Source organism: Scyliorhinus torazame, chromosome 12 (genome assembly GCF_047496885.1).
Source record: "Scyliorhinus torazame isolate Kashiwa2021f chromosome 12, sScyTor2.1, whole genome shotgun sequence".
In the NCBI taxonomy this organism is placed as follows: Eukaryota; Metazoa; Chordata; class Chondrichthyes; order Carcharhiniformes; family Scyliorhinidae; genus Scyliorhinus; species Scyliorhinus torazame.
The window spans coordinates 173551714-173562602 of record NC_092718.1 but is presented as its reverse complement, the minus strand read 5'-3'; positions in this window follow the sequence as shown (position 1 = coordinate 173562602).

The following is a 10889-nucleotide window of genomic DNA, read 5'->3' as shown; positions in this document are numbered from 1 at the left end:
CACGGCCACACTCCCCTTCGAAGTTGTGGGCTCATCAAAGGACTCGTTACTGGGCGCACAAGCGTGTAAGGTCCTTCACCTGGTACAGCGCATCATGTCTCTCTCTCCAGATGAGATATCCGACTTCCCGGATGCTGAGTTCCACGCGAATCTCCATTCCCTCCTCGCTCACAACCAGGAGGTTTTTGAAGGCATGGGGACATTGCCACACACGTACAAGATTCGACTCAGACCGGACGCCATCCCTGTCGTTCACGCACCTCGCAGGGTTCCTGCGCCTCTCAAAGACCGCCTCAAGGCACAACTGCAGATTCTTCAGGACCAAGGGGTCCTATCCAAGGTCACGGAGCCCACGCCATGGGTCAGCTCCATGGTCTGTGTAAAGAAGCCCTCTGGCGAGCTCCGTATATGTATAGATCCAAAAGATCTGAACAACAACATCATGCGGGAACACTATCCCATCCCGAAACGAGAAGACCTCACCAGCGAGATGGCGCGAGCCAACATATTCACTAAATTGGATGCGTCCAAAGGATTCTGGCAGATCAAACTGGACCCGGCCAGCCGAAGACTATGCACATTCAACACCCCTTTTGGCAGATTCTGCTACAACCGGATGCCATTCGGCATCATTTCGGCATCTGAAGTATTCCACCGCATTATGGAACAGATGATGGAAGGCATCGAAGGGGTACGTGTATATGTGGACGATATCATCATTTGGTCCACCACTCCGCAGGAACACATGCATCGTCTTCGACGTGTCTTCACCCGCATACGGCAAAATGGCCTGCGTCTCAACCGTGCGAAGTGTGCTTTCGGCCAGACGGAGCTGAAATTCCTCGGGGACCACATCTCAAGGTCCGGGGTCCGTCCCGATGCAGACAAGGTTAGCGCCATCACAGCCATGCCACGACCGGCTGACAAGAAGGCTGTCTTAAGATTCCTCGGCATGGTCAACTTCCTTGGGAAGTTCATTCCCAACCTGGCTTCTCATACAACAAACATGCGCCATCTCGTAAAAAAATCGACGGAATTCAACTGGCACCAGTCGCATCAGCGGGAATGGGAGGAGCTCAAGCACAAACTGGTCACGGCACCAGTGCTGGCCTTCTTTGACACGACTCGCCCTACAAAGATCTCAACAGACGCCAGCCAATCTGGTATTGGAGCGGTACTCCTCCAAAAAGACAGCACGTCATCATGGGCCCCGGTTGCGTATGCCTCACGAGCCATGACCCCTACCGAACAGCGCTACGCGCAAATCGAAAAAGAATGCCTGGGCTTGTTAACTGGACTGGACAAGTTCCACGACTATGTGTATGGCCTGCCACGATTCACGGTCGAAACTGACCACCGCCCCCTGGTCAACATCATTAACAAAGACCTGAACGACATGACTCCTCGCCTCCAGCGCATCTTACTCAAACTCAGGAGGTACGATTTTGAACTGATCTACACTCCGGGGAAGGAACTCATCGTGGCGGACACTCTTTCCCGAGCAGTGAGCACACCACCAGATGCAGAGGGGTTCGTGCGTCAAATTGAGGCACACGTGACTCTGACAGCAGCAAATATGCCAGCTGATGATCCTAGTCTGGCCCACATACGCGCAGAGACGGCGACTGACCCTCTGCTGCAGCGAGTGATGCGCCACATGACGGAAGGGTGGCTAAAAGGGCAGTGCCCCCAGTTTTATAATGTGCGAGATGATCTCACCAATATAGACGGGGTCCTTATGAAATCGCATAGGATCGTCATTCCACACAGTGTGCGCCAGATGATTCTTCGTCAACTACACGAAGGCCACTTGGGCGTCGAAAAATGCAGACGAAGGGCCCGGGAGGCGGTATATTGGCCGGGTATTAATGAAGACATAGCCAACATGGTGCTCAACTGCACAACCTGTCAGAGGTTTCAGCCAGCGCAATCTCCGGAAACACTTCTACCACACGAGATGGTGACGTCCCCCTGGGCGAAGGTGGGTGTTGACCTATTTCACGCGCTCGGCAGAGATTACATTGTTATTATAGACTACTTCTCAAACTACCCGGAAGTCATGCCTCTCCATGATCTGACGTCGTCCGCAGTCATTGGGGCCTGCAAGGAAACGTTTGCTCGCCATGGCATTCCAAGGACTGTCATGTCAGACAATGGACCTTGTTTTGCCAGCCGTGAATGGTCGTCCTTTGCCGCAGCATATGGTTTCACTCATGTGACATCCAGCCCTCTGCATCCACAATCGAACGGGAAGGCTGAAAAGGGTGTCCACATCGCAAAGCGGCTCCTGTGCAAGGCGGCTGATGCCGGATCGGACTTTAACCTTGCCTTGCTGGCCTATCGATCGGCCCCGTTATCCACGGGCCTCTCGCCAGCGCAGCTACTAATGGGTCGCTCCCTCAGGACGACGGTACCTTCCGTCCTGGCACCGACAACAGACCATGAGGCGGTTCTTCGGAACATGCAACTGCAGCGTGATCGCCAGAAAGGTCGGTACGACACACGAGCGACGGACCTGCCCCCCCTGTCCTCCGGAGACAAAGTACGCGTCCATCAACCGTATGGTGGCTGGTCAGCACCGGCCGAAGTCCTCCGACAAGTGGCTCCCCGCTCGTTCCTGGTTCGCATGCCGGATGGTTCCGTGCGTCGCCGCAATCGGCGCGCCCTTCGCCGACTTCCACGCTCACAGCCACACAACACGCCAGATCCTCAACAGGCTTCCGAGGATGACTTTGTGGAGCTGCCGCACATCACGCCCTTTCCATCGCCACCCATGGCCATGCCTGCACAGCAGCCGGTGGTTCTTGATCCACCCTTAAGGCGGTCAACCCGAATTCGTCGCAAACCCATTAGAATGGACTTATAATACAGTTCATATGTTTAATAAGTTGGACAATTTTACATGATAACCTGTTGTTGTTTATCGTTCCAGATGTCGTCTGACTGGACAACTGATCAAATTTTTTTTCTTCTTCTCTCGTTCGCATTTCTGTTATGTTATGGTACAACTGGATTCATGTGACGCACTCGACATCGCCCCATGTACATAGTTCCGTCATAGACACATGCTGCACACGACACACACACACTCTTAGATGCACTCACGTCACGATCATATTTATTACCACGTAGGCACATATCTTTGTAAAAAGGGGGGATGTCATGATATTCAAACACACACATCATGATGGACACACTAACAGGCAAATCAGAGTACACAACACCACAACCAATCACAGACAAGAACACCAACCACATAAAAAGCACGAGCACGACACCTGGAGGTCAGGAGGTCTGGGGAGAAGGGAACAGAAAGAGCTGATGAAACACCACAAGCAGGGAGCCCCCCACGTGCAGAGTGCAAAGACCAAGTTGTAAATAGTGAGTTTAAATAAAGAAGTGTTGTACCATATGCAACTGTGTTGGCTCATCTGTGTGTCAGAACACCCAACACCACAGAGAGTTCAAAATCCATTCCAGTAACCCGAGCAGTGACATCTAGGCCGACATTCCAGTCTAGTAATAGGAGATTGTTTCAGTGTAGGAGTTACCATCTTTTGGGTCTGATGTTAAGCCAAAGCCCTTTTTGCTCACTTAAATAAATGTAAAAATATTCTGTGGCATGATTTTGGAGAAGAAGTTCTCCCTGGCAGTTGATCAATATTCATCCTTCGACCATCATTATTAGAACAGGTTTTCTGGTCATTATATCAATATTGTTAGTGTGCCTTTGCTGTGTGTCAATGACTGCCCTGTTTCCAGTATTCCAACAATTGACTGCAGCTTGAAGGATGTGATGGAGCTTTCAAAAAATGTTTATACCTCAAACTGTTAATTAATCAAATGCAACATTTCTAGACTCCAATCGGGTTACTCTTGTCCGCTGTACTGAAGAATTTTAGATTGTAACTTCTGCCTCCATTTTGTTTCATTTTTCTTTGTTGTTTTTTTAAAATTTCTCTTTTTCTATCTTTTTTAGGCAGCAGCTGTTCAAACCTCCTCTAGACAAATCTTGTTTTTTATTGTCCGATTACCGCTCTGTTGGCCTTGCACAATGAAACCCTTAGTGATTTAACTTCTCATGTCCTCCACCCTGTTGCATTTGATTAATTAACTTCTCATGTCCTCCACCCTGTCACAGACCTTCCCTTTTGTTCTTTCTGGCACCCTACCCACTTTCACTTGCTCAAAACCTTTGACACGTCTATCTTTTCCCAGTTCTGATGAAAGGTCACAGAAAAGTTAACTCGGTTTGCCCAGATCATGAACATTTCCAGAATTTTCGGTTTTATTTCAGTGTTACATTCTGACTGAAGTCCCAATCTTTCCACTTCTGGTTCATAATCCATCGTCCACAATAACCATCTGTCCAAAATTGAGTTGCACAGAGCAGTTATCAATTTGGGACCCAAAGACATCCATTGCACTGAAAATACAGGTGTTATCCAAATCCAATTGAATTTTGAGGCTGGTCAAACACTGGTACCACTATGTGCCTTGATAAGATTCTGCTAGGAATGCAAATATGTCAATCCAAATTTTAAAAACACTTCAGCTATAATACCACAAGACCCTCTTGATCTTAAAAAAGTCAATCAGCAAATTAAGGCAAGTAACATGAAGTGGAAGGTCAACATCAGCCCAAGATACTTTTCTCTCCACCGTGGGACTAGGCAGGGATGTCCTATGTCCCCCCTGCTGTTTGCACTCGTGATTGAGCCGTTGGCCATCGCATTAAGAAGTTTGGGGGTATGGAAAGGAATAGTGCAGGGGGGGGATAGAGCATAGGGTGTCCTTATATAATAAGAACAAAGAAAATTACAGCACAGGAACAGGCCCTTCGGCCCTCCCAGCCTGCGCCGATCCAGATCCTTTATCTAAACCTGTCTTCTATTTTCCAAGGATCTACGTCCCTCTGTTCCCCGCCCATTCATATATCTGTCTAGATGCATCTTAAATGATGCTATCATGCCCGCCTCTACCACCTCCGCTGGCAAAGCGTTCCAGGCACCCACCACCCTCTGCATAAAAAACTTTCCACGCACATCTCCCTTAAACTTTCCCCCTCTCACCTTGAAATCGTGACCCCTTGTAATTGACACCCCCACTCTTGGAAAAAGCTTGTTACTATCCACCCTGTCCATACCTCTCATAATTTTGTGAACCTCAATCATGTCTCCCCTAAACCTCCGTCTTTCCAACGAAAACAATCCTAATCTACTCAACCTTTCTTCATAGCTAGCACCCTCCATACCAGGCAACATCCTGGTGAACCTCCTCTGCACCCTCTCTAAAGCATCCACATCCTTCTGGTAATGTGGCGACCAGAACTGCACGCAGTATTCCAAATGTGGCCTAACCAAAGTCCTAGACAACTGTAACATGACCTGCCGACTCTTGTACTCAATACACCGTCCGATGAAGGCAAGCATGCTGTACGCCTTCTTGACCACTCTATCGACCTGTGTTGCCACCTTCAGGGTACAATGGACCTGAACTCCCAGGTCTTTCTGTACATCAATTTTCCCCAGGACTCTTCCATTGACTGTATAGTCCACTCTTGAATTAGATCTTCCAAAATGCATCACCTCGCATTTGCCTGGATTGAACTCCATCTGCCATTTCTCTGCCCAACTTTCCAATCTATCTATATTTTGCTGTATTCTCTGACAGTCCTCCTCGCTATCTGCAAGTCCACCAATCTTAGTATCATCTGCAAACTTGCTAATCAGACCACCTATACCTTATTCCAGATCATTTATGTATATCACAAACAACAATGGTCCGAGCACGGATTCCTGTGGAACACCACTAGTCACCTTTCTTCATTTTGAGACACTCCCTTCCACCACTACTCTCTGTCTCCTGTTGCCCAGCCAGTTCTTTATCCATCTAGCTAGTACACCCTGAACCCCATACAACTTCACTTTTTCCATCAACCTGCCATGGGAAACTTTATCAAACGCCTTACTGAAGTCCATGTATATGACATCTACAGCTCTTCCCTCATCAATTAACTTTGTCACTTCCTCAAAGAATTCTATTCGGTTTGTAAGACATGGCCTTCCCTGCCCAAAACCATGCTGCCTTTCACTGATAAGTCTATTTTCTTCCAAATGTGAATAGATCCTATCCCTCAGTATCTTCTCCAACAGTTTGCCTACCATTGACGTCAAGCTCACAGGTCTATAATTCCCTGGATTATCCCTGCTACCCTTCTTAAACAAAGGGACAACATTAGTAATTCTCCAGTCCTCCAGGACCTCACCCGTGCTCAAGGATGCCACAAAGATATTTGTTAAGGCCCCAGCTATTTCGTCCCTCGCTTCCCTCAGTAACCTGGGATAGATCCCATCCGGACCTGGGGAGTTGTCCACCTTAATGCCTTTTAGAATACCCAAAACTTCCCCCTTACTTATGATGACTTGACCTAGAGCATTTAAACATCCATCCCTAGCCTCAACATCCGTCATGTCCCTCTCCTTGGTGAATACCGATGCAAAGTACTCATTAAGAATCTCACCCATTTCCTCTGACTCCACGCATAAATTCCCTCTTTTGTCTTTGAGTGGGCCAATCCTTTCTCTAGTTACCCTCTTGCTCCTTATATATGAATAAAAGGCTTTGGGATTTTCCTTAACCCGGTTAGCCAAAGATATTTCATGACCCCTATTAGCCCACTTTATTGCGCGTTTGAGATTTGTCCTACTTTCCCGATATTCCTCCAAAGCTTCATCAGTTTTAAGTCGCCTAGATCTTATGTATGCTTCCTTTTTCATTTTAGCTAGTCTCACAATTCCACCCGTCATCCATGGTTCCCTAATCTTGCCATTTCTATCCCGCATTTTCACAGGGGCATGTCTGTCCTGCATTCTAATCACCCTCTCCTTAAAAGACTCCCACATTTCAAATGTGGTTTACCCTCAAACAGCTGTTCCCAATCCACATTCCCTAGCTCCTGCCGAATTTTGTTATACTTGGTCTTTCCCCAATTTAGCACTCTTCCTTTAGGACCACTCTCGTCTGTTGTCCATGAGTATTCTAAATCTTACGGAATTGTGATCGCTATTCCCAATGTATTCACCGACTGAAACTTCAACCACCTGGCCGGGATCATTCCTCAATACCAGGTCCAGTATGGCCCCTTCAGAGGGGCCATATTGATGATTATATGACGATGACTTGCTGTTGTACGTGTCGGAACAGAGTGTGTCGATAGGGGGAATATTGGAGCTGCTTCGAGGGTTTGGGTCTTTCTCGGGGTACAAACTAAATCTAGACAAGAGTATTTTGTGGTGTCTCGGCCGCGGGTGGGGGGGCTGCCATTCCGTAGGGCAGGGACTCACTTTAGGTACCTGGGGGTGCAAGTTGCCCAGGAGTGGGGGGGTGCTCTGCAGGTCCAACATTTCTAGTTTGGTGGGGAGAGTGAAAGCTGATATGGCAAGGTGGGATGGTCTCCCTCTGTCACTGGCGGGTTGGGTACAGGCGGTTAAAATGAACATGTTGCAGCGATTTTGGTTTATTTTTCAATGCCTGCCGATTTTCCTGCCAAAGGCTTTTTTCAGAGAGATTGAGGGAAGGATTACATCGTTCATATGGGGAGGGAAGGTGGCCAGAGTGAGAAAGGTGCTACGACAGAGGGGAAGGCAGGCAGGGGGTTTGGGTCTTCTGAACCTGATGTATTACTACTGGGCGGCGAATGTGGAGAAGGTGTGGAGCTGGGTAAGAGGGGTTGATTCCCAGTGGGTCAGAATGGGGGAGAGTTTGTGCAGGGGGTCGGGATAGAAAGCACGAGCAACAGTGCCGCTCTCGATAGCCCCGGGGAAGTACTCCAGGAGTCCGGTAATAGCTTCATTAAGAATTTGGAGGCAGTTTCGCCAACACTTTGGGTTGGGGGCAGGGTCAAGGGAAATGCTGATTCGGGGGAGCTACAGATTTGAGCCAGGGAGGTGGGATGGAAATGTTCGGAAATGGGAGGAGAAGGGGATTAAGACACTGAAAGATTTGTTTCTTAGGGGTCGGTTTGCAGGATTGAAGGAGCTGGAAGCGAAGCATGGGCTGGAGCAGGGGGACATTTTTAGATACATGCATGCATGCAGGTTCGAGATTTTGCCAGAAAGAAGATACAGAACTTCCCAGAGGAGCCGGCCTCCATATTGCTGAGGAGGTGCTGACGGCAGGGGGACTGGAGAAGGGGGTAGTGTCAGCGGTTTACGGAGCTATTTTGGAAGAGGAGAAGGCACCACTGGAAGGGATCAAAGCAAAGTGGGAGGAAGAGTTGGGAGAGGATATGGAGGGGTTCTGGTGTGAGGTGCTCCAGAGTGAATGCCTCCACCTCGTGCGCGACGTTGGGGCTGATACAGCTGAAGGTGGTATACAGAGCACACCTCACGAGGGCGAGGATGAGCCGATTCTTTGAAGAAGTAGATGTGTGTGAACGTTGCGGGGGGGGGGGCGCCAATCGCATTCATATGTTTTGGTCCTGTCCAAAGCTAGAGGATTACTGGAAGGAGGTTTTTAGGGTAATTTCTAAAGTGGTGCACGTGAAACTGGACCCGGGCCCCCGGAGGCCATATTCGGGGTGTCGGACCAGCCAGGGTTGGAAAAGGCAGATGTTGTCATGGCCTTCGCCTCGTTGATCGCCCGAAGGTGAATCCTGATGGGTTGGAGAGCAACTTCTCCACCCTGTGCCCTGGCGTGGCAGGGGGACCTGTTGGAATTCTTGACTCCTGAGAAGGTTAAGTTTGAAGTGAGGGGAAGGATAGAGGGGTCCTACAATTCATGGACATTATTCATTATGCACTTTCAAGAACTGGATAACATCGAACATTAGTTTGGGGGGGGGGGGGGTGGGGGGGTGTTAATGGTGGTTGTGGGTGATTACTGATTCCTTTTTGTTATTTGTTTATGTGAACATGCGGGCGAATGTTTGGGGTTTGGTGGAAGGATGGAATTGTTGTTATTGATATGGGGATTAACATATTTGTTACTGATTATTGTTTATTGTTGGTGGGTGTGCACAGTAAGAAGTCTTACAACACCAGGTTTGTTTTGAATCACTAGCTTTCGGAGCACAACTTCCTCAGGGGAATAGAGTAAGACTTCTTACTGTTCAAAACGAATTCTGGGAGAAAATGTGAAAAAGGAGAATAAATAAATATTTTTTTTAAACCTGGGGCGGGATTCTCCGACCCATCGCCGGGTCAGAGAATCGCCGGGGGGGGGGGGGGGGGGGGGGGGCGCCATGAATCGCGCCGTGCCGGTAGAAGGACCTCCCCCTCCCCCCCAAGCGATTCTCCGGCCCACAATGGGCCGAAGCCCCGCTGCTGTCGTGCCAGTCCCGCCGGCGTGAATCAAACCACCTACCTTAGCGGCGGGACTGGCGGCGCAGGCGGGCTCCAGGGTCCTGGGGTGGGGGGGGGGGGTCCGGGGCGATCTGGCCGCGGGGGGGCCTGTGCCGTGGGGGCACTCTTTTCCTTCCGCCTCGGCCATAGTCTCCACGATGGCCGATGCGGAAGTGACACCCCTCCTGCGCATGCGCGTGGATGACATCAGCAGCCGCTGACGATGCCTCACATGCACGGACTTTGGTTGGCCGGCGAGTCCCTTCGGCCCCGGCTTGCGTGGCGCCAAAGGCCTTTTCTGCCGGCCGGCGGCACGCCAACCACTCCGGCGCGGGCCTAGCCCCTCAAGGTGAGGGCTTGGCCCCTAAAGGTGCGGAGAAATCCACACCTTTGGGGCGGCCCAACGCCGGAGTGTTTCCCGCCACTCCACCCCGCTTGGAACCCTCACCCCGCCGGGTAGGGGAGAATCCCGGCCCTGAAGTGGAAGGTATAGTGTGGTCTAAGAGAGTAACGATCAATTTTCTAGATAAACAAAGAGGCCATGAGACTCTATAATTGGCTAATAGCTGGTCAGTCATGAGTATTTCAGAGGACAATGGATCGTGATTATCACCTGGCTAAAACAGGACTATCCTGTTTATTCAGACAATAGAACTTAAGCCAGATGCACCCGTGTATCAGGTTTCAGCAGAACCTGGATAAAAGATTGGAACACATCATCAGCGACAATCTAGGAGCAACCACTGCTCAGAAGGAATCCAGAGCTCGGAGCTGAGAGAGAAGCCAACATCATACCATGTGATCATATCCTGGCCAGCCTCCTTCAGTTGTGCGGATAATACCTAGAGCTCAGCTGTGAGTCTGAGTCATATACTATGTGATTCGTTTTGAACAGTAAGAAGTCTTACTCCATTCCCCTGAGGAAGTTGTGCTCCGAAAGCTAGTGATTCAAAACAAACCTGGTGTTGTAGGACTTCTTACTGTGCTCACCCCAGCATCTCCAATCATGGCTATTCATTTTGAAGACTGTGATGCCCAAATAAGAGTTGACAGCGTGTACATCTTTGTGTCTGTTTAAGCCGACTGAACAGGGTCTCGATCGATATTTGGAGACCCTGGGTGGGCCTGGTTGAGTGGTTGTTTTAAAGCCAAGTTTGGGCTTGAACCCCCTTAAAATCAGGCTTGGTCAGACATACTTAGACATGGGCCGGAGAGCTCCAGACGTTGAGTTGGGTATAAAGGGAGTGCCTGAGCAAAGGTCTGGAATCCAAAGAAGTAAAAAAAAAAGCAATGGTCTGTGTAGAATCTGCCAAAGTAGCACACATGGACCAAACAGGTAGAAAACAAAAGTGAGGTTTATTTACACTATAGAAGAAACTCCACTCCCAGAAGGGACCTCACCCAGGTCGAGGATTGTGTACTAGTGAGCGTTTTCCTTGTTACGGGGAAGCCCGCCCCCGTTACGGAGGACATTTGCACTCTGTGGAGGTCACGGGAAATCTGATAGTTCTTATGTTATGACGTCCCCGAGGGTTATAATACTCT